General features: G+C 47.5%; 1 protein-coding gene across 1 annotated transcript in view; it reads left to right on the forward strand.

The window, feature by feature from the left end:
• The first annotated feature begins 3,899 nt into the window (after positions 1-3,899).
• LOC138568906 (uncharacterized) overlaps positions 3,900-24,828 on the forward strand; it is a 513,515-nt gene continuing 492,586 nt past the window's right edge. Inside the window, exon 1 of the mRNA XM_069646685.1 lies at positions 3,900-4,002. The gene's annotated coding sequence lies outside the window, so the exon portion shown is untranslated. The remainder of the gene's footprint in view (positions 4,003-24,828) is intronic.

Consider the following 24,828-nt stretch of genomic DNA (forward strand, 5'->3'; position numbering starts at 1 on the left):
GGTAATGGTACCGGTGACCGTTAACCCTTATCGCCTTACTACGAGGTCCCTTAGTGGGTTGGTACTTTAACGCCTGCTTTTAGCAGGTGTTAAAAACCAACCCGCTAAGGGACCTTGGTGCTAATTACGGCACCGCAAATTTGCAGCACCGTAATTAGCACCTTCCCCATTCCCATTATGCCCTATGGGGCAAAAATGGGAATGGGGAAGGACAATGGTGGAAGGGGGAATTACCGCCCCGCCAACCTTGGAATAGGGCGGTAATTCCCCTTTCCACCAAGGCGGTGCCGGTATTTTACCAGCATGGACCAAGGTGCTATTAGCACCTTGGTCCACCACCAAGGTGCTATTAGCACCTTGGTCCACCGCCTACCGTGTAATGAGGCCCAATGTCTTCATATAGTTTGGCTAAGGTGAATATGCTGTAGTTGATTGCCGTTAAAGCAGTTTCAAGAATTGCCAAATTTACTGTTGGAAAGCCAAATGAGGGGCAAGGGGCCGGTTTTGAAAATGAGGCAACAAGAGAGGTGTCTGATTCAGAAGGGGAATTATGGATGTTTTTATCATCCCTAGAAAAAAGCACAGGAGACCCTGATAAGCGCTCAGAAGACTTATCATTCTCAGTATATGGTATTGCCCCAGCTAGTGTTTGGTGATGCTGGGCGGGGCTTTGAGCATGGACTTTTGGGGAACCAGAGGACCATTTGCATGAAAGTTGCCCTTTTGAAAAGTTTGATAGTACAACAATGGAATGGCCAAATCATTGACCGTGTGAACAGACACCGGTATTTGGCACAACGCCGCAATGTGAGGCATATATGAAGGCGGCGTATAAAACTTTTCGGGAATATCCTTGTCAGGCTGGATTGAAGAAATATTTAGCATGGTAACGCCAGATAAGGAATTGGGGAATGCCTCTTCAGAGAGGCGCATTTTCAGCTCCCTTGCATTCACTCCAGAAGCATTGAGTGTAGAGGGTAGTAAGCGAATCCCTGAGATGGCAGCCGCCATTTTATTCAGGTTGTCTGTGGCAACAAGGAATTTTTTCATGTCAGAGAAGCAGCTGTTTCTTTTTGACACAGTAGGAATTAGCGCTAAGTTTTTCTGGAGCTCTTCCGACATGCTCTATTTCCATGCGCGTCTTCAGTGTTTCGTTGGGTGCCAGGCATCCCGAATGTTAACGTGTATGCCACCATGACAGATATATTTTAAAAGTTTAAGAGGCGGTCTAGACTGAGTCGCGGGAGCCGAAATGGAAAGGCAGCTTCTGAGTTCCGCTTTGGCAAGTAAACAGTGGGTTAAAGACAGTGGGCCTCATTCCAAGTATGGAGGTAGTCATGGTGCTATTTGCGCCATGACTACCTGGCATACCGGTCAACTCCAACCTGGTTCAATGGGGACTTACCGGTCCATTCCAACCCTGGAGGGACCGGTAAGTCCCCATTGAAAAATCCATTCCCCATTCCCATCTGAGCCCCCAGAGGGCTCAATGGGAATGAGGAAGTAGCTAATAACGGTACCGCAATTTGTGGTACCGTTATTAGCTCCGAAGTCCCTTAACGGGGCCCGTCCATAACGCCTGGTCAGACCAGGCGTTAAGGAAGGGACCTGCTAAGGGACCTCGGAATAGGGCGCAAAGGATTTACCGGCAAAGGCGTCCTTACCGGTGCCGGTAATCCCTTTTGAGCCAAACTCGGAATGAGGCCGAATGGCCTCATTCCGAAACCCGGGCCCGGACCTTCCCCATTCCCATTTCAGCCCCCATAGGGCTGAATGGGAATGGGCGAGGGAGCAAACAACGGGCCGATTATGAACGGCCCGTTGTTTGCTCCCTCCTCCCCTCGCGGGACCCGCTCTGCACGTCTGGTGAAACCAGACATGCAGACCAGGCCCCGCGAGGGGACCTCGTACTCAGGCGGGACAGTGTTGACGGCGCGGCACCTTTACTGGTGCTGTTAACCCCGTCCCGCCTGGGTTATAATGAGGCCCAATTACTGTTAAGCAAATGAAAGAATGGAAAGAGTAGGTGGGCGAGTACAGATCTGCAGAGTAGCGGAGCTGCAGACTGTACTCAACCAGTACTCTTGCCAGGATCGCGCGCTGGTTCGCTTATGTAGTGGTTTCAGGAAAAGTAGGCGTGGCTAATGGAAAAACAGGAAAAGCACATAGTATTATTATCTTTGGCAAGTTAGAGTCCAAGTAAAGTCCAAGTAGGGTCTGGGAGAATATTTCTAGAAGGTTTGTTATTGTTGAACATACCTTCTGGATCCAAACTTGATGAGAGAAGTCCAAATCAAAGTAAATAGCATTAGGGGCACAGAGTAAGCTGCAGGACTGCAGACTGTACTCAACCACTACTCTTGCCAGGTGCGCGCGCGTGTCTTATTCATCTTGCACTGTGTAGAATTTGAAGTACCATCCAGGCACACGCCGTCACATTACAACTGCTCCAGAATGAGAAAACCTGTCACATCAAGCCTCAAGGAGTACACTGTATAAAGGAGCCATTTTTTGTTATAAAACGAACAATGGGCCTCATTACGAGTTTGCGGTCTGGATTCAATGGTACAGGTAAACATTCCTACAGGGCTGAAATGGGAATGGGGAATAATTTTTTCTGGTGCCCAGAAAAGGGCAATTACAGGTTTGGCAAAGGTCTTAATGACCTGCTAATTGCCCTTTTCTGGGCGCCAGTAAAAAATCTCTTTTTGTAAAGGTTTTTGTACCATATACAAAAAAAACTTTTAAAAATAAAACGAATGAACGCCCTCTCTCTTCTGCTGTCACACTCCTCTACCTGTTCTATTGTTTACTTCTTCCTGTTGAAAATGTAATAAAAAATAAAAAACCTCACTACCCTGTGTGTCTCCAAGGCCAGTGAAAACACCTGGTTTTGTGTTAGGCGGGGGAGAGCCCATTGAAGTGTATGGATGTATTGAGGGCTTGGCGGGTGAGGACAATGATTACAGGGCGGGTGAAACCGGCCAAAAGCGTTTGAGTTGAGAATAATGCTTACCCCAAACAGGGCCGGGAAACAGGGGCTACATCACCTTGGCTTTGCCACAGTGGGATAGAAGTGTGTGTGCTTCCCACACCCCGGGTCCTGCTGAACACAGAAACAATTATATGCAGGCATGTAGGAAGTCATGGTAACATATGTGACGCCATGAAGCGACAGGATAAAGAAGATAGAAGGGCCCTGAATGAGTGAGCACTGGAACAGGGGGTACTTGATAATAATCCCATATTACAGCGGCGGGAGGACCCCAGAAGGGGCTCATTAACTGATGCTACTCATGTTATCTGAGGATGGAGGGTTATCCTCCAGTAACCTGTAACCCAAGCCATGTTCCTCCTGCACCTCCCCTGTGCCCCAATGGACGAACTGTTGAGTTATTCGGGGGGCCAAGAAAGGGCAAGATGAATGTATTAGGTATAAACTGCATGGAGGAGCAGACGAAAGAAGAGGGGCGCCACACACGTACCAACTGAAAACTAAAATGAACCCCAACAGGCTCTGGTGCTGCACCTGGGCAAGATGCCACAGAATGCAGCAGCTCCCTGACCAGGTGCATGCACCTGTACCAGGACTGCGCAGGGACCTCTGTCTCTCCAGGGGCCACTGCTCATGCCCTGCCTCTACCAATAGGAGAGCCCGTGTCTGCTGGATGATTTATTCCCGAGGTCCCTCCCCTTTCTCTAATAAAGGCGTTATTCAGGGGATCCGAGGGCCTCTGTTAATCCCCATCCCCCAGCATCCCCCCTGCTGTTACTCCCCATTCCTCGCCCCCACCCTGGTGCTACTCCCTGCCCCTACGATTACCCATGCGTTACTCCCCATTTTCCATCTTTTCCTTGTGTTACTCCCCATCTCTATAGACTTCACACTGCTGTTACTCCCCATTTCCAGCCTCTTCCATAGGTCCCGTTGTTGCTGCTTCATTTCCACCTCTGCTGCCAGGAGAGCAGGACCTGCAAAGGGCTGAGCAAGATCCCACTCAGGTAGGACCCCCTGTGATCTGAGAGACCCCCAGGGAGATCTGCCTGGTGGGGTGTGTGGCCTCGGTGTATGCAAGATCCCACTCAGGTAGGATCCCCTGTGATCTGAGAGACCCCCCAGGGAGATCTGCCTGGTGGGGGGTGTGGCCTCAGTGTATGCAAGATCCCACTCAGGTAGCACCCCCTGTGATCTGAGAGACCCCCAGGGAGATCTGCCTGGTGGGGGCGTGGCCTCTGTGTATGCAATATCCCACTCAGGTAGGATCCGCTGTGATCTGAGTGACCCCCAGGGAGATCTGCATGGTGGGGGCGTGGCCTCTGTGTATGCAATATCCCACTCAGGTAGGACCCCCTGTGATCTGAAAGACCCCCCCAGGGAGATCTGCCTGGTGGGGGCGTGGCCTCTCTGTATGCAAGATCCCACACAGGTAGGACCCCCTGTGATCTGAGAGACCCCCCAGGGAGATCAGCCACGTGGGGGCGTTGCCTCTGTGTATGCAAGATCCCACTCAGGTAGGATCCCCTGTGATCTGAGAGAACCCCCAGGGAGATCTGCCTGGTGGGGGGTGTGGCCTCAGTGTATGCAAGATCCCACTCAGGTAGGATCCCCTGTGATCTGAGAGAACCCCCAGGGAGATCTGCCTGGTGGGGGCATGGCCTCTGTGTATGCAAGATCCCACTCAGGTAGCACCCCCTGTGATCTGAGAGACCCCCAGGGAGATCTGCCTGGCGGGGGCTTGGCCTCTGTGTATGCAAGATCCCACTCAGGTAGCACCCCCTGTGATCTGAGAGACCCCCAGGGAGATCTGCCTGGTGGGGGCGTGGCCTCTGTGTATGCAATATCCCACTCAGGTAGGACCCCCTGTGATCTGAGAGACCCCCAGGGAGATCTGCCTGGTGGGGGGTGTGGCCTCGGTGTATGCAAGATCCCACTCAGGTAGGAATACCCTGTGATCTGAGAGACCCCCAGGGAGATCTGCCTGGTGGGGGCATGGCCTCTGTGTATGCAAGATCCCACTCAGGTAGCACCCCCTGTGATCTGAGAGACCCCCAGGGAGATCTGCCTGGTGGGGGCGTGGCCTCTGTGTATGCAATATCCCACTCAGGTAGGATCCGCTGTGATCTGAGTGACCCCCAGGGAGATCTGCATGGTGGGGGCGTGGCCTCTGTGTATGCAATATCCCACTCAGGTAGGACCCCCTGTGATCTGAGAGACCCCCCAGGGAGATCTGCCTGGTGGGGGGTGTGGCCTCAGTGTATGCAAGATCCCACTCAGGTAGGATCCCCTGTGATCTGAGAGAACCCCCAGGGAGATCTGCCTGGTGGGGGCGTGGCCTCTGTGTATGCAAGATCCCACTCAGGTAGGATCCCCTGTGATCTGAGAGAACCCCCAGGGAGATCTGCCTGGTGGGGGCGTGGCCTCTGTGTATGCAAGATCCCACTCAGGTAGCACCCCCTGTGATCTGAGAGACCCCCAGGGAGATCTGCCTGGTGGGGGCGTGGCCTCTGTGTATGCAATATCCCACTCAGGTAGGACCCCCTGTGATCTGAGAGACCCCCAGGGAGATCTGCCTGGTGGGGGGTGTGGCCTCGGTGTATGCAAGATCCCACTCAGGTAGGAATACCCTGTGATCTGAGAGACCCCCAGGGAGATCTGCCTGGTGGGGGCATGGCCTCTGTGTATGCAAGATCCCACTCAGGTAGCACCCCCTGTGATCTGAGAGACCCCCAGGGAGATCTGCCTGGTGGGGGCGTGGCCTCTGTGTATGCAATATCCCACTCAGGTAGGATCCGCTGTGATCTGAGTGACCCCCAGGGAGATCTGCATGGTGGGGGCGTGGCCTCTGTGTATGCAATATCCCACTCAGGTAGGACCCCCTGTGATCTGAAAGACCCCCCCAGGGAGATCTGCCTGGTGGGGGCGTGGCCTCTCTGTATGCAAGATCCCACACAGGTAGGACCCCCTGTGATCTGAGAGACCCCCCAGGGAGATCAGCCACGTGGGGGCGTTGCCTCTGTGTATGCAAGATCCCACTCAGGTAGGATTCCCTGTGATCTGAGAGACCCCCCCAGGGAGATCTGCCTGGCGGGGGGCGTGGCCTCTGTGTATGCACGATCCCACTCAGGTAGGATCCCCTGTGATCTGAGAGACCCCCCAGGAAGATCAGCCTGGCGGGGGTGTGGCATCTGTGTATGCAAGATCCCACTCAGGTAGGACCCCCTGTGATCTGAGAGACCCCCCCCCCCCAGGGAGATCTGCCTGGCGGGGGCGTGGCCTCTCTATATGCAAGATTCCACTCAGGTAGGATCCTCTGTGATCTGAGAGACCCCCCAGGGAGATCTGCCTGGTGGGGGCGTGGCCTCGGTGTATGCAAGATCCCACTCAGGTAGGACCCCCGGTGATCTGAGAGACCCCCAGGGAGATCTGCCTGGTGGGGGCACGGTCTCTGTGTATGCAAGATCCCACTCAGGCAGATCCCCTGTGATCTGAGAGGCCCCCCAGGGAGATCTGCCCAGTGGGGGGTGTGGCCTCGGTGTATGCAAGATCCCACTCAGGTAGGACCCCCGGTGATCTGAGAGGCCCCCCAGGGAGATCTGCCTGGTGGGGATGTGGCCTCTGTGTATGCAAGATCCCACTCAGGTAGGATTCCTTGTGATCTGAGAGACCCCCCCAGGGAGATCTGCCTGGCGGGGGCATGGTCTCTGTGTATGCAATATCCCACTCAGGTAGGACCCCCTGTGATCTGAAAGACCCCCCCAGGGAGATCTGCCTGGTGGGGGCGTGGCCTCTCTGTATGCAAGATCCCACTCAGGTAGGACCCCCTGTGATCTGAGAGACCCCCCAGGGAGATCAGCCAGGTGGGGGCATGGCCTCTCTTTATGCAAGATCCCACTCAGGTAGGACCCCCTGTGATCTGAGAGACCCCCCAGGGAGATCTGCCTGGTGGGGGCGTGGCCTCTGTGTATGCAAGATCCCACTCAGGTAGGACCCCCTGTGATATGAGATCTGCCTAGCGGGGCGTGGCCTCTGTGTATGCAAGATCCCACTCAGGTAGGACCCCCTGTGATCTGAGGGACCCCCAGGGAGATCTGCCTGGTGGGAGCGTGGCCTCTGTGTATGCATTCATCTCTCAATGCTTGCATGAGGGGGCTGGGCCAGGATTGGGGGTGCGGTGGTGGAAGAATGAAGATGCGTGTAAACAGATTTGGAAACTTGAACAAGAATAGCCCTCTGGCTAATATGAGTTACCATCGCTCTCCTGTGCCTGGGGTGTATCCCCTGTAACACATTCCTTGTGGGGATGGGTGTGTGCCATCTTTCTATGTGTAGCTGACTTTACATGTATTGTTGTGAGTGGCCTGCCATTGACATCTGGCAGGCCCCCATAGTGCTATAATCATCAGCACATGACAGGCCCAGTGCCTTTTGGGGCTGGGCCTGCCCTGGATATCAGGCAGGCACCATAGTGCTACAGGACTCCAGCACCATTGGGGGTGGGGGCACAGCCTGCCATGCAGACCTCTGCCACCATGCTGGCACAATTGTCCCACGGCATCAAGGCATGCAGGCCTGTGCCTCCACTGGTAGGCCTGCAGGCCTACATGAAGTGAGACACGGACCCAGTCATTCCTCTTCTGGAGTCTGCAGCCACTCTGGGCGCGTGTCTGCAGAGGCTCCTTTTATCAGCCTGGGCCATGATACAGTCATGGCCCATGTTAAAAGGGCAATACACAGGGGAGGGACACATTCCCCTTAAAGGGGCAACACACTTGGAGGGTCACACACCACATGTATTTTGGAATGTGTTCGTTTTTTTATTTTTTTTATTTGTTTTTGGTTTATTAGAAAAAAAACCTTTACAATTCTTTTTCATACAAAATAGAAAATTACAATAAAAGTTAAGTTAAAAGAACGAAGCCACAAATAAAAAGAAAAGAACAGTCCACCCTTTCCCTTCATGTATAAACATATATACATGTTTTACATTGCATTACAGAACAGGAAGACAAATTCTTTTAGATCAATGTAAAAACGTGCCACAAATCTATGCTAGCATATAGCGGGTAAGACTCCTGATTGCAATTGCAGACAGCATTACACAAAAGGGTATATTCCAATACAAAAGATTTAAAGGGCATTAACAAATTACATTGATCACACTTATAGCTGACTGAGAAGCAACAAGGAATATATTGATTTCCACATTACCTGAGGAAAAGAATACATACAGTTTGAATACTATCATTTTTCCGAAATTTGTCATGCTAATAAGATGTTACACAATTTAGATAGCTGACGGTACTTCCGCCAATTTAGTCTCTGTATTTACAAGCAGATTTATTAGGTTGAAGATGGATTTTGGCTATGCCCTTCGATGCAACGTTTCCATAAGAATTCCTTTGCAATTTCTGAGTTAAAGTAAGAGTGCTCAAAGATTTGAATACACAATTCCTCAAAATATGGACAAACAATCACAAGTTGTTTCAGGTGCTTCGATGTTCTCACAGAAGCGGCACATTACTGATTCTATACTTTTTAGTTCACCAGCCCAGAATTTTGTCCGATCACGTGTTAGGAATTGATTGGGCCGGAATCGCATAGAAGTTTTCCTTCCTTTAGCCGACGGAAATTGAATCAGGTATTTGTGTCTGCATTCCCATTTACCTCGAACACGATTGTATTCCTCATAAAATGGATAAGTACACATTACATCTAGCATATTGCACCATTAAAATCTTGAGTGAGAAAGGTTTTCCACATTTTTAACGAATATAAATCAGTAAGTGGATAACCCAAGTAGCGTATCATGGGTGCGTATTCTAGTTTAATGCCATTTAAAGTCCAAGAAAATCAGTGAGACTTGAGTTTTCCGTCAGAGAAAATCAAAATTAAAGTTTTGGCAGGGTTAGGAGAGAGATTGTGACTGGATGCAAAGTCTGCGAATAGGTCTAATTTTCTTTGCAGGCCAAAAGGGATTCTGTCAAAAAATAGCAGATTGTCCGCAAATCCCATCCAGACCAGCTTGAGTGAACCAAGCTTGACAGGGAAGCACTCTCCGATCTGCCAATTATCATCCAGTCCCAAGCGGTATAAATTAAACAACACCGCTGCAATATTAGATCCCTGTTTTACACCCATTTCGGTGGGAATTGGGTCAGTAAGCGCGCCTTCCTTGGTTAGGCGAATGCAGTAGTTCGTATTGTTATGCAGCAGAGCGATCAATGCAACCAGTTGGGGGGAATCCCCATAACTAGCATTTTATTCCACAGAATCTCACGTATAACGCTGTCAAAGTCTGCGGCCAAGTCCAAGCTGGCCATGTAAACCAAGCCAGTTTTAGAGGAGAAAGTGTGAACCTGTAGGTGACATAAAATCGTGGTGTTTAAAGGGCAGCCAATATGTTTTCTAAAGCCTACTTGATAAAGAGACAGAAGATTGTGGTCATTTATGTACATTTGTAATTGCTGTAGCAAAAGGAGAGAATATTTTTTCAATGAAGCGTCAGTGAGCGCTATCGGGCGATATTTAGACGGAGAGTCCGGAGGGACCTTTTTATAAATGGGTATGACAAGAGCAGAAGCCCAGGAATGGGGAATATTGCCAGTGAGCAGAATTTGATTTTAAGAATGTGAGCCCAAAATAAAGGGTTTGACTTGTAAACACAAGGGGGTACACCATCAGGGCCAGGAGCCTTAGCATGTTTAAGTTTGCCTATTGCTTCAATAATGTCTCTAATCAACCATCTGGCATGTGTGTCTAAGAGCAGCTGAGGCTCTCATCCCTTTAACGCACAAAAGCGCTCAGGCATCTGATATTTGGCCTTGAAGTAAGAAACCCAGCTTTCTGCGGTGATCACTGATTCTATCGGATTTGCAGAATCAGAGGTAATGATAGGCAAAGTACTCCAGATTTGCCTAGAGTCATGTTTCAGCAGGTGGTAAATAACTTTTTGATTGTCCTCGTAGTGCAGTTTACCCTTCAACCATTTTAACTTGCTTCTATAACATTGTCTAACAGTTTTTATTCCTTCTTTAGGAATGTCAGGAGGTATGTTTGCTTTAATAAGATTTCTAACCTCTGAGTTTTTCTGCATTTTCAAGCATCAACTTGAAGATTACATTTATGAGCATGGGTGACTGAGACTTGCTCATTCTTTTTACGTTCATTATTTAATTTTTGCAAATGAAATTTTATTCTAGAGACATTTTTGTTGTCCATGTGTAATAGGGAAAAACCTCCTGGAACAATATGTAAGGTGATTTCAGGGTCACATTCGAGGTGCTGTGTAAAGATGGAGCATACTCTAGGATTCCATCTCATTGATAGTGAAGATCAGGTTCTACCAAAGATACAAAAAGATCATCATCAAAGCAAGCAATAGGAATATTCAGGGTCAATGAAATAATCATATGATCTCCTAGGGTCGGATCCATTATCATCAGAGCATCAACATTCGAATATAACCTAGACGAAACGAAGAAATAGTCGATTAAGGAATTGCAACCTGGTCTTGCCCAAGTATAGTTGTATGGTTCCAAATGGTAGCCAGGCTCCTGCATGTCCCAATCGAGAAAAAATGTTCTCCACATTTGCCCATATTTCTTCGAGGATGTCGAATGATTGTTCCACATAGCACTAGTATAAACGCTTTTTTCGTAACAGTAGCAATTCAAATCGTCACCAGCGATTATTCTAGCTGAGGGAAATGAGATCAGACCCTTTTCTATTACATCCTTCATTTCTTCTAGTATGGTCTCGATTGGAATAATTAGTTTGTTCCAATAAATACAGATCAATAGGAGAATAATGGAGGGATCCTCATCGTCTTTTAATACAATTGCTAATATAGATTCGGAACTGCTAATCATTTCTGTGGAACACTTATATGCGGTATTAATTAGGATCGCAAGGCCATCTGAAGGTCTTCCCAAAAGAGCCCGACTTGCGACCTGGATAAATGCAAAAAATTGGTTTGATTCATAGATTCTTGCATAAAAATGATATCGGGTCTTTGAAAATAATTGAGGCTATACCATTTTTTGAAGTTATTTAAGCCGCACAGGTTCCACAAGATGATATGGAGTTTGGCCACGCTAAGAGTCTCTCATCCCATTTGATTGATTTGGGGGTTGCTCGATATTAGGATCCCTCCATGACATCTCCTTTAACGCTGACACAAATGCCATAAGCTGTTTCATGGTGTTAAAATCCAAATTAGATGAAACACCTGTGTAGAGCAAGATGACGTACTTTCAACAGGGGGAAGCATAGTTTCCAAAAAGCTCTTTGCTTCATCGAGTGAGGGAAAAATACAGGTGGTTAAACCAATGGATGCTAAATCTTCTCTGTGTTCCCATTGCAACTTCAGAATAAAAGGAGACATACATTTACAAATCATTCTGTTATTGTTTATGGCTGCCAGTTTCACCCAATCAATATAATTTGAGCGTATAATCTGCAGAGCGGGGATGTCATGAATGGCAGTCATCATAAAAGTACGATTCAGGCGAGTCTTTCCATGACGTGCTTGCTCGCTTTCCCACCCCATTACTGTGGCGGATTTTATATCAATGGAATTATCAATTACTGAGGTGCCTTGCAGCCCCGTTACTGAGGTGGATTTTAAATCAGTAGAGTTAGCATTTGCTATAGGTATCATTTGCTCCACATCTTGTGCCCCTTCGTGGGCAGGCATATTGTCCAATTCTACATGTGAAGCTAATATTTTTGGGTCAGGCAAGTGAGACCTTGGACCATTAGACGTGGTTATTTGAGTTTTTTCTGTCTTCTTTGCACAATTGCCATGTTTAATAGCCCTTTGCCCATTATCTATACCGAGAATCACTTTATCAGTCTTTTTTGTATTCAACATGGGATAAAAGGTAGAGAGTACAGATTGTTTTTGATTTGAGGAATCAATTTGAGGTTGTGATTCCAAATTTGAGTTTACAATTCCTTCATCCAAGCAGACAGCCCCTTTCTTAGCTTTCGTGTAGAGCTTCTTTGTGTCCTTATAAACTGGACCTGCTTTGAGATCCTCCATTGCTTTGATTTCCAAAGCTGTTTTCTTTTCATGAGGATTTTTTTCGATTGTTTGGGCCGTCTGATTGGATTCCGGGGGATTCAGCAATGCTTTGTATTTTTCATTCAATTGATTTAAAACAATGATGGTGTCACCCCCAGATAAATTACAGATATCTCTCATGTGTGTATTGTGCTTGTCCATTTTGTTGCATACGTGATTTCTTTTTTTTTCTACTTTTCCTTTGGAGCTTTTGTTGAAAATGCTACGCTTTTCTGCACGAGCTAAGGCTCTTTTTAGTTTTTTAGTTTGGGGAAGTAAGGAAGGCACTGCGTCCTGTTGATCAAGTGTTGTCTTTCCTCCTGTATCCTTCGACGCAAAGCCCTCTCCGCTTAGATCAATAAGGTCAGTCAGCGCTGAGGGACTATCCAGCCGGGCATCATCTTTATCCTTCAAGGGCATATTGCCTTCATTGGCAGCTGGGTAGAAGAGTGCCAAGGGTAGTAGCCATCTCTGTTACTAGGACGGTCAGTGCTGGGATGTTTGATGCATTAACGGCCTCTAAATTTACAGTCGGTACAATGATATCCTTCTCTGTGGCAAGTTTGGGAGAAAGACCCTCAGTCACTGCCTCAGCCAAAGACTTGGTTTGAGTGGCAGTATGGTGAGTATTTGGCATCATGTCATTTATATGGATCAAGGCGGAAAACATATTGCATGAAAACAGCATGCCCTCCATTTTGCTAAGCTTACTTATAAGGTCAGGCATTTGCATCTGTAGGATTTTTATTTCCTCGTGTGTTTGCTCGTGACCCTTGTCTAAAAGGTTTAGGATCCGACTCAGGACAGGGAATGTTTCAAGGCATTGTTGTTGCTCATCTTCACATGATTCGGCCATGGCACATTTCCGTGATTGGGGGACTCATTGAAATCAAAATGTGAAACCCCAAAACCTTCAGGACTATGTGAGAGTTGAGTACCTTGAATCACAGTTTTTTCTGAAATGGGAGAGCTGTTGGTCTGAGTGTTGGGCCCACCCGCGCTCGATATTCTGGGAGGCAGATTACCCCCTAACATTCGTGCCTCTTTTTGAGCGCTAAAGTGAGGAGGCACAGAGTACGAATAAGTTGGGGGATTGTTAAATAAAAAAAACATTTTCAATCCCGTATTTACTTTTATTTACTGGAGTGGAGGGTTCATGTGATAGTCTTATACGCTTCCCCAATTCCAACTCTATAGCAGGTGCTAGCATAGAGAAGTTAGCAGTGTGGGTGCCAAACTTCTGAATTCCCATTTTTTTCCTGATCGCATCTCTGTCTAGACTGATATCTAGGTTTGAATCTTCACTAGGCCAACCTCTCGGGGAGATTTTGTTGGCTTCTTTGATGGAGAGAGACCCCATCGCTTTTTTTATCTGGGTTAGGGGTGATAGCCTCCCACACAGTATTCGGAATACATTTTTTCTGTAAAGATTTATCCTTAAAGGGATCAATTGCTATGTCTGCATGTACCACTATTTTGGGTGGAATGAAATCACATTTTTCACTAACAACAGCCGTGGTACATGGCATTAAGAGAGGTATTCCTTTTGGTGGATGGGGAATGAGCGTGCCCTTTTCTTCCACGCGCTCGGGGGAGGCTGGTACGATTATGCCTTTTATTGCTAGATGGTTTTCTACCAACAAGACCCCCTCTTTTCGCGTCACAAGCAGGCCATTCACATTTTCTAAGGGAACTGAGTTTACATGCGACTGATCAGAGGGAGCATTTCTTTCAGTGTCCTCTTCCCGAAAGGGCGGGATAGAAGAAATATCTAAATGTGACTTAGCCTCAATTTGTACCGCCTCTGCTTTTTTAAAATTATGCATGTTTGCTTTTTTAACACTACGCAACCATTCGCCCATGATTGGTGGACTTGACCGGGTACACAGAGTGCTCACCCTACAACAGTGGAAAAGCAGTCGAACCAAAATCCACAATTCATATTTACAAAAGGAGCGAGCCCAAGAAACCAAACAGTAAGAAGCAACACCAGAATACCAGCGCCCCAGCCGCCTCACCGCCTAACAGCCCAACAGTCCACTTGTGATGCACTTCGGATGCGCGCGTGCGATGCGCGTGCACCGGCGCAATTATAGGAATTGAATGTGCTGGAAGGGGGCGGGCGTAGGGGAGGCGGGCTGAAGGCAGGGACTGCAAAGGAAGCAGAAGCAAAGGGAAACAGGTAAGACTAGTGAAAAGTTCAGGAACAAAACACAAGCCGTGGCAAAGCCGCGGCAAAGCCGCAGCGAAGCCGCGGCACCAGAATAAAGTCAGCCGCGTGCAAAGTCCAAGTTACTAAAGTCAATTATTTGGCAGATTGCTGCTCTGTAACCGGCGTGTTGCGGCAGAATGCACAAGCTTCTCCTTGCCGACTAGGAACACGAGCACGGCAGGATTCCAAGCAAGATGAACAGCCTCTCCAGCCCAACAGTCCACTTGAGATGCACTTCGGATGCGCGCGGATGTGTTTGTTTTACTCTTCCCTAGTGTAAAGAGTGGATTACTTACCAGTACTCTTCATTAATCCTAGTCCACTTCTTCCTCGTCACAGTACTTACATGGTGATATAGCAAATGAAACATGCTGAATGGCCAAGAACAGACAGACAATCAAGAAGTCATGCTTGCATCCAGCGCCACTTTAATAATAAGCATACATCATCTGACTATGTAGATCCACCCATGGCAGGAAGTACGACCTCCTGGGCGTTGTGGAATTTCGAGGAAACTTTAGGGAGAAAACAGGGATCACATCAGAGAAAAAGTAGAGGTAGACGCATAAATATATGACCATGGCGTCTGTTCACCTCACCCCTGGCTGAACTGTGAGGAGGACTTAAAGATCTTTGTTGTCTGGGGGAGGCAAACAGACCCGGCCAAACCTCCTACAAATGGCCAAGAAGACCTCCCACTGTTCTCAGACACTTCATGGGAAGGCCCTGCTGAGTTTGTCCGCCAGGGTGTTGTCCAGGCCCCTGATATGAATTGCTCTGAGAGACAACAGGTTGCTTTCATCCAACATCCTGGGTTCCTCGCCAGATTCCCCAGGGATGAGGATTGGCAACCCCCTGTCTGTTGACATATGAAATAGTGGTGATATTGTCTGTTTGTCACAGAGCGCTTTCCCTTTCTGGATTGGCTGAAAATCCTGAAGGGCGTGAAAGACTGGCATCATTTCCCTCCATTTGGAAGACGGTGATGCTTCCCAGCTCCGCCCTTCCCCCTGCAAGGAGTGAACCCCCATCACAGCACCACAACCCTTCTTGCTGGTATCAGTTGTAAGAATGATCGAGCAGGGCTGGGCCAGGGGAACCCCTTCAGTAGCAATATGGGCCATTACAGCTGTATATGATGAAGAGGGGGTGCTGCGCAGAGATAAGTGGACCCTCCCTAGACTTTCCTCCAAGCTCTGTCTAATCTCCTGCCTCCTGTCTGCTGAGCCCTTAATGGCTTCTTCTGTAGCCATGGAGATACGGTCGACCAAGCCATGAAGAGTTGTGTCAACTGTCCCCTTCTGTCTCTCCCTAGAGTGTGTGTACAAAGAGGGGGGTTTGTCCTGACTGGAGAAGTCTAAGATAGCTGCAGTTTATTTATTGCAGAGTAAGTTTAGAGACAGTATACTATCTTTGGGTGTCACAATGTATATAGTTGCCAAAGATAGCAGTACATGAAAAACAACAGGGCCTCATTCCGAGTCTGGGGCTAACCAATGGTGCTATTAGCGCCTTGGTCGGCGCCGGACCCGTACCGGCACCACCCTGGTGGAATGGGAAATTACCGCCCTATTCCGAGTTGACCAGGGCGGTAATTTCCGATTCCCCAGGGCTCTTCCCCATTCCCAAATGAGCCCCCATAGGGCTCAATGGGAATGGGGAAATTGCAAATAACGGTGACCGTACTTTACGGTCACCGTTATTGGCTTAAAAGCCCCTTTGCGCCCTCGTTCCTAACGCCTGCTAAAAGCAGGCGTTAAGGACGAGGGCGCAAAGGGAACTCGGAATGTGGCAGTAAGGGATTACCGGCACCGGTCTCGTTAACGGTGACCGGTATCCCTTACCGCCAAACTCGGAATGAGGCACAACAGTAATCATCCACATGTGCTAGATCATTAGTTTATAAAAGAACAGCTTTTATTAAGTGGCTGTCCCTATTTCTTTAAACATTTTATGAAGGAATTGTAAGTATCATACAAAAGGGTGCACATATTTCACCCAAATCACACAACAAAATACAAAACAGTATAGGTGCAAAGCATGAAACAAAAAATAAAGTCAGTTCATACAAGCATGTGCTGTGTGTTAACATTGATCCAAAACAAGACAGTAGTATAAAGGCATCATGTTGCCACTAATACACTCTGTTTTTATGTTTTTCTGATTGTAAGACGGTTTTACCCAATGGGTTAATACCAGGTTTACCCAATGCAACATGTAACTGGTGTAACCTTAATAATCCTCAAAAGGTATAAAGAACTTGGAAGGGTCTATCATAGCCAGGCTAAAGGGTGACCAAAAAGGTAGTTGATCGACGTCTCTGAAATAGATCTCAACTAAGATTTAAGGGGGATCCCGTCACACCACTAGGGTGAAGGAGTCCCAGGACGTTTCGGCTTTGGTGGGTCACAGCCTTCTTCATGGAGCCAAGAAGTGGAGTTCCCTGTGAAAGATTTAAGGGGAACTCGAGATACTAAAGTGGATTATCAAAAATGTAGAAGATGCACCGTGGTTAAAGGGCATGTACATACATATGTCACTGTCACAAGGATACAAGACCCTTTAATAAAAACTAAAGAGAACATGTCTAGTTGACTTGAAAAGGTGAACAGAGAGTGGCCTTACACCGGCCTGGGTTCTGGATAGATGCCAGAGGCTAGTGGAAACGGAATAAAATGCAATAAAATGCTCCTCTGTGAGTGACATGGGCTTGTGCCACAATAGACTAGATAGAGGAGAAGCAAAGCACTAAGTTGCTCTGATATGACATAAAATAGAAAAAAACTATAAATCCAAAATATCCCCCTCCATTTGCCCAATGATATAACCATGGAGTGAGTAAGTAATGGAAGTGTGAAATACCTTAAGTGGTGCTGCAAACCAACCCCATTGTGGTTTGATGCTGCTATGCACGGTATGAATTAAAAATGGCGTGCTGGGGAGAGCCTAGCATGCTGGATCGGAAAGGAGCTGCAAGCGTCTGCCTGAACAGTAGGACAGAAAAAACAGAAAAATCGGAAAAACGGCATTAATTGTGCCTGGTTTTAGCTAGATGGAACCTAGGGAACCAGACTATAACTGGTTCACTGAATAGCTGAGGAGCCAGATCATGTCTGGCTCCCCGGGCGTTCATTTACCTTTTCGTTCGGGTGTTGGAAGGAATCCGGCGCTCCGTCTGACCTCTGCAGTCAAAAAATGGAGCTGTGCGTCGTTGTGCTGCACTGGGCATGCGTCTTAATGCAGAAGCTGCTTTAGCACGCATGCGCAGTAGAATAACACGGGACCGGCGTAATAGATATCCGACGGCCCCGTGTGTAGGGAGGAGAGCTGCCGAGAGAGCCTGAGCGAGGCGAACGGCTGCACTTGAGTGGTGCGCATGCTCGGAGGAGCACCGTGCAGCCGACGCGTGCGCTCAGAAGGGCCAGCGTCGTTGTAGCCCGGCAACGGCCTTGGTGTACAGAAAAGGAGCTGTCACGGGGCCGGGGAGCTTTGTTTGGAATGTGAATTGGAGTACTAGTGACATGTGCATATAGAGGGTCAGAGCACTAGTCCAAAACAAGAAAGCCTAATTTAGTAAACTGGATTAAGGAGGTATGGTGCTGGGGGCATCAAAGTGATGTATGTATGTCCCGATAGGAGGAGACACATGGCTGTCTGCCCGATTATATAGAAGGGTGGTGGAGCCGTAATAGCCCCTGTGTGGGTGGGAAGATAGATGTCTAAGGCGATTTAGGTGGATAAGACTTGGAGTAGGAGGTCATTGGAAATAGCTCTGTGGTTGTGCTTCATTGAGGCCTTTTGTGATGGCCTGAAGTTTATACATCCACCAGGATTCTTTAAAGTTCAAGGAGTTGCTGAGGTTGCTGGTGTTATGTACTTTATCTGCAACCCACCATACAAAACTGTCCGGGTTATGCTGGTATTCGAGAAAATGTGGTACCAGTGGTGCCGTGATGGTTTTGCACCGAATGCGGGACCGGTGTTCCCCGATTCTCTTATGTACCGGTCTCGATGTTTGACCCACATATCTCAGTCCACAGGGGCATTCAATTATGTAGATCACATTGCTGGATTTACAATTGGAAAAATGTCTTAATTTCCATTCCTTGGTGCCTATGTTGAAGGAGGTTATTTTTTTGGTCTGTTTACATGCAGTGCAGTTCCCACACGGATGGTGCCCATTGATTTCCCTCAGGTTCCATAAGGAGGATCTAGTGCTGTTTCTGCTCATCCTCGCATGAGTAAGCATATCTTTAAAGTTCTTTGATCTCTTTAGAGCCGTTCTGGGTATCGGTTCTTCTGGCAAGCTAAGCTGAATCAGTGGGCAACATTTTTTTTATAAGGCCTTTGAGCTTGGTAGTGTTGGGACCAAATGTGGTGACGCAGGCCATAATGTTGTCTTCCTGGTTGCTGTGAATTTTGGGTGCAAGTAAAACTTCTCGGGGCGTAAACCTGGCTCTCTTCATGGTGTCTCTGAGCAGTTTTCTGGGGTATCCCCTGGCTTTCAACATTTCGTTTCTAAGGCAGAAGCATTAGTTTTGAATTCTGCAATGTCTGTGCAGTTTCTACGCACCCGTAGAAACTGTCCATATGGGAGGTTGTTTCTTAAATTCCGTGGGTGATTGCTTTTATAATGAAGTACTGTATTTCGATCAGTTTCCTTTTTGAACATAGTACATTCCAATTGATTGTTTTTGGGTCTGATGGTTAAATCAAGAAAATTGATGCTGGAATTACTGCTGTTGATGGTAAATTTTATTTCTTCTGTACAATTATTGATCCAGTTGAAAAAATTAGTCAAAGGGCCTCATTACGACTCAGGCGGTAAGGGGTTAACGGCAGCGTTAACAGCACCGCCCCTTACCGCCTGATTACGAGGTCCCCTAGCGCCATGGTGCTTTTAACACCTGCTTTTAGCAGGTGTTAAAATCCATGGCGCTAAGGGACCATGGAGTTAATTACGCCACCGTAATTTACGGTGGCGTAATTAACGCCTTCCCCACTCCCATTATGCCCTATGGGGCAAAAATGGGAATGGGGAAGGGTAAATGGGGATTGGGGACTTACCGCCCCGCCTAGGTCGGAATGGGGCGGTAAGTCCGCCAACCACCATGGCGTAAACGTAGTTTACGCCATGGTGGTAAAGTCACGGCCCAGGCGGTAACTTACCGCCTGGGTCGTAATGAGGCCCAAAGTGTCCTCCTCTCCTTTCCAAATAAAAATAATGTCATCAATGTACCTGTGCCAGAGCACTATGTTGTCAAGAAATGGATTGCGTATAATTAGTACATTGTTGTATTCATATTCCGCCATAAAGATAATAGCCATGCTCGGGGCAAATGCTGCTCCCATGGCTGTCCCTCGGATTTGCAGATAGAAAGTAGCCTCAAATTGAAAAAAGTTGTTAGTGAGTGCAAGTTCCAATAGCTCAGCTAGGAAGTTGGTAGGGACTCTTGTCTGCGACATATGCGACATATGGTGCGTAAAATGATGCCTAATGCATTCAATTGCTGAATCTTGTGGAATGCTGGTGTAGAGGCTGTTAATGTCCATGGTGACTAATATGTCTTCAGAGGGGTTGAAAGGTTGGTGCTCAAATTTATTAATGGTTGACATGGTATCTCGTAAATAGGTAGGTGTTTTTTGACTGAGGGGCTTCAAGAAGAAGTCAATGAATTTACCAATAGGCTCCAATATTGAGCCACAGCCTGACACTATGGGTCGGCCGGGTGGCGTCGTCTGATTTTTATGACGTTTGGGAAGGGCATAAAATGCAGGGGTGTGCCCTTCCGAGTTGTTCAAGAAAATGTCTTCTTTCTCAGATATCCAGTTATTGAACAAGGCAAATTCTGTAGTCTCTTTGATTTTTATTTTTATTTCTGTAGTAGGGTCTTTGCGTAGTTTTGTGTAGTTATCCTCTTCATTCAAGAGCAGTAGCACCATTTGCTTGTATTGATCTCTACTTTGCACTACTACTCCACCTCCCTTATCTGCTGCCTTGATGACAATAGAGTTATTATCTGTCAGTTGTTTTAGTGCTTTCTGTTCTCCTTGATTAAGGTTATGCCTTTTATAAGAAGAGGCATGCTGTACTTTTAGCATTTCTTGTTTTATGCATTTTTCAAAGGTAAGAACACATGCTGGCATCTCGTTGTCTTGGGAACAAAATCAGATTTTTTCCTCAGGCCTGAGTCTTCAGGTCCCATGGTGTCTTCTTTGTCCTGAAAGAAGACCTTTCTTCTGATGGTACGATAGAAATGAGTCAATTCTTGGTCGAGTTGGAACCAATCGGTATGATTCGTTGGGACAAAGGATAGTCCTTTGGCAAACACTGACGTCTCTTCTTTGGACAACGGAATCCCGGATAGATTTATAGTTTTTTTCTATTTTATGTCATATCAGAGCAACTTAGTGCTTTGCTTGCTTCTCCTCTATCGAGTATATTGTGGTACAAGCCCATGTCACTCACAGAGGAGCATTTTATTGCATTTTATTCCGTTTCCACTAGCCTCTGGCATCTATCCAGAACCCAGGCCGGTGTAAGGCCACTCTCTGTTCACCTTTTCAAGTCAACTAGACATGTTCTCTTTAGTTTTTATTAAAGGGTCTTGTATCCTTGTGACAGTGACATATGTATGTACATGCCCTTTAACCACGGTGCATCTTCTACATTTTTGATAATCCACTTTAGTAACTCGAGTTCCCCTTAAATCTTTCACAGGGAACTCCACTCCTTGGCTCCATGAAGAAGGCTGTGACCCACCAAAGCCGAAACGTCCTGGGACTCCTTCACCCTAGTGGTGTGACGGGATCCCCCTTAAATCTTAGTTGAGATCTATTTCAGAGACGTCGATCAACTACTTTTTGGTCACCCTTTAGCCTGGCTATGATAGACCCTTCCAAGGTCTTTATACCTTTTGAGGATTATTAAGGTTACACCAGTTACATGTTGCATTGGGTAAACCTGGTATTAACCCATTGGGTAAAACCGTCTTACAATCAGAAAAACATAAAAACAGAGTGTATTAGTGGCAACATGATGCCTTTATACTACTGTCTTGTTTTGGATCAATGTTAACACACAGCACATGCTTGTATGAACTGACTTTATTTTTTGTTTCATGCTTTGCACCTATACTGTTTTGTATTTTGTTGTGTGATTTGGGTGAAATATGTGCACCCTTTTGTCTGATACTTACAATTCCTTCATAAAATGTTTAAAGAAATAAGGACAGCCACTTAATAAAAGCTGTTCTTTTATAAACTAATGATCTAGCACATGTGGATGATTACTGTTGTTTTTCATGTACTGCTATCTTTGGCAACTATATACATTGTGACACCCAAAGATAGTGTACTGTCTCTAAACTTACTCTGCAATAAATAAACTGCAGCTAGCTTAGACTTCTCCAGTCAGGACAAACCCCCCTCTTCGTACACATTTGTTACTAGCCCTCAGTCCTGAGTCTGGTTTGGGCTCTCCCTCCCGTATATACAACTCTCCCTAGAGTGTAACAGCTTGGTCAGAAGCCTGGGCACAGCTATCCTTTTTGGATTCCTCCGCAGGTGTAGGATCTGGCATTGCAGATCCCATAGAGTGATCCACCTGGATAAGAATCGAATCCACAGTTTATTATAACCAAATATTTGCAGCTCTGCACCCCCTCTTTACATTTCAGGGATCCAGAGGAATATAAGTATTCTGATGAAGAAGAGCTGGGAGAGGGAGGAGAGCCTCTGTTTTCCCTCTTCCCTCTAGACTCCTCCCCCTGTATTGTCTTCTAGAACATCTGCATCAGTCTTCTCGCAGAACACCCTGCCTTCCTTTTACTGGGTGTCTCTGGAGAAGAGGAGGACACCTCAATATGTCTTCTCTTTTCCATGTGCTTCTCCATGGCTTAGTCCTTGCCTGCAGCAAGATCCCTGTCCAACACACACAATAGCCCTCACTGCTCTTTAAAATTAAAAAGTGCACAGGAGAATTGGAGCACTGGAAGTACCCATGGAGGCAGTCATGTCGCGCGGGTTGTCACCATGGCATCCGTGCAATGGTGCATCATGCTGGGGAGCTCTGACCTGCCCCCAACTCCGTACCAGTGGCGGAGAACATGACCGGTGCTCCATTGCCATCTGGAACGGGACCACCATGCTGGACTCTCCTGGGCTTCTCCCTGCATGATCACAATGGGAACACCTGTGCCATAGGCATGCATGCCATGTCTGACACTCTGTAGGGATCTGTCGTGTCACGAAACAGTGTGGTGGCTCAACCAGACTCCGACAGCTATGCAGGATCCAGGAGTGCAACCAGTGGAGGACCTTCAGAAGCTTTGCAGTGAGGTTCGTCAGCAGACTCTGGAACATTTCCCCTACTAGAACGGCTAGCCGAGGATCGGACTCCAATGAAGGTAAGTCCCCGCCTGAGGCAGGAATTTCTTTAGATGAGGCTTTTAGGGTGGAGGGAAAGTTATAACCTCCTGGGAGAGTCAGGACTCGATGGAATAAAAATAGAAAAGGATTCCTGGGCAGGTGGGACACCTCACGTATAAGTACTGGGAGGAGGAAGTGGGATGTGGAGGTATTGTGTGATAGGCAATATTTATAAACACTGATGAGGGATTACTGGAGAGGAGATTGAGGTTGTGTCCAGGCCCCAGCATGGTGACGCAGAGGATAAAAGCAAAGCTCTGAGCTGGACACTTGTGAGCTGGATGTAGCACCCCCATTCCTACTCTTGCCCCCTGTCCTAGTTTAGATAGGATGGTACTTGATTTCATCTCACTGTCCTTGCTAAAGCAAAGAGGTGTCTGGGACATACCTCTGTCCCTCAGTTCTCCCTATTAACCTCTCCTAGAGAGCTTCAGAGTTATCGATGAGGGGACTAGGAAAAGTGTAATATGTGAACATTATTGACTGCTGGTTTTACCGCAAGGCTTCTGCTGAACTTGTAATGAGGCCCTCTGTGTAGAAAAATCCAGGGGAAAATAATACCCTCTGGATTAAGGAGCGATGTCCCCGAGAGACTTTTTGTTGGAGTTATTTATTCCTTTTCCCATTTGATTATTTTCCTTTTCACCATACGATTTATTTTCTTCGAATGTGACGGTCAGAATAGTACTTTGGACACAGGGCAGGTTTGTTTTGGATATTGACTCTGACAGATCCTTAGTTTTGAGTTTAGGTAGGGAAACACCTCTAGTGCAGGGACAGCGAGGCATTTTCCCAACCGCTTTTATTTATCAATAAATGCCTTTAGCCAAAACCTTGAATAACTTGTGTCTGAGTTTCATTCCAGACTCCTCACAGATCAGACTCTTTACGACCTTCTGCAGGATGATTGCCGAGGGCCCTGGGGTTGTTAGCCTTAAAGCCATTCAGACTCTTCCAGTCCTTCCTTGTTAATACTCCTCTACCAACCCCTTTTTCAACGTAACAAAATCTGCGGTTACCTCCTGCACATCACTGTCCCTATCCCCGCCTCTCTCCTCTTCTTTATGCTTCTCCCTCCTCCTTTCCTTATTGGTGGTCTGCAACTCTATGGGCCTCATTACGAGGAAGGCGGTAGAGGGTTAACGGCGCCGGTAGAGCTGCCGGCGCCGTTACCCCTCTACCGCCTATTACGAGGTCTGCTTGCGGGTTCCGCTAAGAACGTCTGGTAAAACCAGGCGTCCATAGTGGGACCCGCTAGCAGACCAGAATGCTAACAACGGGCCCGTCATTAACAGGCCCGTTGTTAGCATCCTCCCCATTCCCATTGAGCCCTATGGGGGCTCAAATGGGAATGGGGATGTACCGGTTCCGGGATCCTGGAATGGGGAATTACCGGGCCCTCCAAGGTCGGAATGGCTCGGTATTTCCCCATTCTAGGAACCCGGACCCGGTACCTGGTATGGGGGTAGCCATGCCACTAAAAGCGGCATGGCTACCGCCATACTCGTAATTAGGCCCTATGTCTTGCGTCTCCACTTCTCTTTTTCTTTCTTTGGTTTTAGCCCCCATCCTGATATTGTTTTGCAGCTATTCCCCATCTGGCTGCTCTTCCACTTCCTTTTTTTACCTCCTCTGCCTGTTGTCTTTATAGTTCTTTTCCACCTCCTCCCGTTCTCCTCTCATTCTGTCCTCTATTGGCTCCTCCTCCTACTGACTGTTCCTCTTGCCGTCTTCGTCTCCTATCCTCCTCATCCTTCTAATGTTCTACACTTTTCCTCTGCCACAGTGCTACTCTTTACCTCTGTAATCTCCTCTCATCCTCTTCTCTTGGGTGATCTCCCTGTCATGATGCCCGCTCCTGGGGAGCCGGTTCAAGCCCTGCGTCCCCGAAAGCGAACATCCAGTCCCCATGGAAGGACCCAGCAACCCCATATAGGGGCCCTTTGGACAGTGTCCTGGCGCCTATGGCGCCAGGCTCATAAAAGACATCAGTCCTGGCGCCATAGGGGCCAGGCTCATTATGGGATTGCTTGGGTGCACTTACCTGATGCAGACCATGCTGCAGGATCCCGGCCTGAAAGGAACTACTTTACCTGTGGGACTAATTTACCATCCGGGCGT

The sequence above is a fragment of the Ambystoma mexicanum genome, chromosome 2q, assembly GCF_040938575.1.
Source record: "Ambystoma mexicanum isolate Mex_15411 chromosome 2q, UKY_AmexF1_1, whole genome shotgun sequence".
In the NCBI taxonomy this organism is placed as follows: Eukaryota; Metazoa; Chordata; class Amphibia; order Caudata; family Ambystomatidae; genus Ambystoma; species Ambystoma mexicanum.